This window comes from Littorina saxatilis, linkage group LG17 (assembly GCF_037325665.1).
Source record: "Littorina saxatilis isolate snail1 linkage group LG17, US_GU_Lsax_2.0, whole genome shotgun sequence".
NCBI lineage: Eukaryota > Metazoa > Mollusca > Gastropoda > Littorinimorpha > Littorinidae > Littorina > Littorina saxatilis.
The window spans coordinates 42,201,640-42,203,774 of NC_090261.1; positions in this window are offsets into that span (position 1 = coordinate 42,201,640).

A 2,135-nucleotide genomic window follows, 5' to 3' on the forward strand; every position below is an offset into this window, starting at 1 on the left:
CTTTCAAAGTACTGTTGATGTAAGTTTAAGGTGGTTTCAGCTGCGACTCTTACACCGGATTCTACCTTGTAATAAATATTCATATTTGTGTAAAATTAAAAATTCACCGCTTTGCACATTTTGCGGGTATCATGAAGAGACAATTTGTCACTTATTTTGGGAATGTATGATTGTTAAAACCTACTGGATTAAATTGAATAATGTATTGCACAAAGAATGTTTACATTGTGAACATTTGACTTTTTCAAAAGGATTGATAATATTTGGAAATGATGATAATGTGAACACTGATAATGTTTTAGATTTGATTATTCTTTTACAAAAATATTATATTTATCAATGTAAACTTCAGGGCTCAGTTCCGCTTTTGAGTGTTTTTTTGAAAATATTAAAACAAAGATATTACATTGAAAAGAAATTGAATTTAATCAGGAATAGAAATGTTGAATTTTTGTCAGAGTGGTTACCCTATGCGAATATATGTTAGGTTATTGACCAAGGCGAAGTGTCGGTACGCATAATATTATACCAAACACAAACACGCACTCACAAACGCATATACACACACACACACACACACACACACACACACACACACACACGAACACACACACACACACACACACACACACACACACACACACACACACTCTCTCTCTCTCTTTCTCTTTCACACACTTACCAAACAACCACACACACACACACACTGACAATCTCTCTCTCTCTCCCACACACACACACACACACACACCCACACACACACACGTACGTACACACACACACGCGTACACACACGTACGTACACACACACACACAAAACCGTGCGCGCGCGCGCACATAGGCTACACACAATGCAGAGAACACAATAATACGCGCCCACGAAATCCACCACTGCAGGCCGCCTACGTTGTCCGGTACACCCACTCACTCGGCGCACAGAAGAGGAAAGGTTGCGGGAAAAACAATTTCAAGGACAAACAACATTTATGAAACACCGACAAAGAAAATATGAGAGAGAGAGAGAGAGAGAGAGAGAGAGAGAGAGAGAGAGAGAGAGAGAGAGAGAGAGAGAGAGAGAGAATTCATAATAGTGATTGCGGAATCGTGGGAAAATTTAAAATTAAAATGTAGCTTCTTTTATGTAATCGTGTGTACTCTCTTAGTTTTGTGACGTGTCATTTTGCTATGAATTGTTGTACTCGTGACTCCTGAATTAAATGATGGGAGAGAAAAACTTGATGCAGAATTAACCTCTCCAACCATGTTGTGAAGAAGGTGTTTGTGCAGTCTAACGTTATTCCATCCGCGGTTTCAAAATGGAATAGCACCAGTAAAAGTAATATGAATTGGACATTATTTTATTTTGAAACCATTTCAAAGTACTGTTGATGTAAGTTTAAGGTGGTTTCAGCTGCGACTCTTACAACGGATTCTACCTTGTAATAAATATTTATATTTGTGTAAAATAAAAAATTCACTGCCTTGCACATTTTGTGGGTATTATGAAGAGACAATTTTTCACTTATTTTGGGAATGTATAATTGTTAAAACCTTCTGGATTAAATTGAATAATGTATTGTACAAAGAATGTTTACATTGTGAACGTTTGACTTTTTCAAATGGATTGATGTATTTGAAAATGATGATAATGTGAACACTGATAATGTTTTAGATTTGTTTATTCTTGTAGGAAAATATTATATTTATAAATGTAAACTTCAGGGCTCAGTTCCGCTTTTGAGTGTTTTTTTGAAAATATTAAAACAAAGATATTATATTGAACAGAAATTGAATTTTATTAGGAATATAAATTTTAAATTTGTGTCTGACTGGTTACCTTATGCAAATATATGTTAGGTTATTGACCAAGGCGAAGTGTCCATTTCAGTTTCACTTCTTCCACAGTCTAAAATTGTAGGCTTTTACAACTTTTGGCAAGAGTGTGTGTGTATGTCTTATGTCTGTCTGCTTCACTTAGCCTCTTACCTGTCTGTCACCCTGTCCAATCTTATGGGTGTAGGGGTGTCTCCGCGTATTTTAGTGACTTTTGACTATTGTAGGGTGGAAGTTCAAAAAGAATCTATTATTTGTATTATTACTTAAGAGTATACATTATAAATGATACCACCACCATC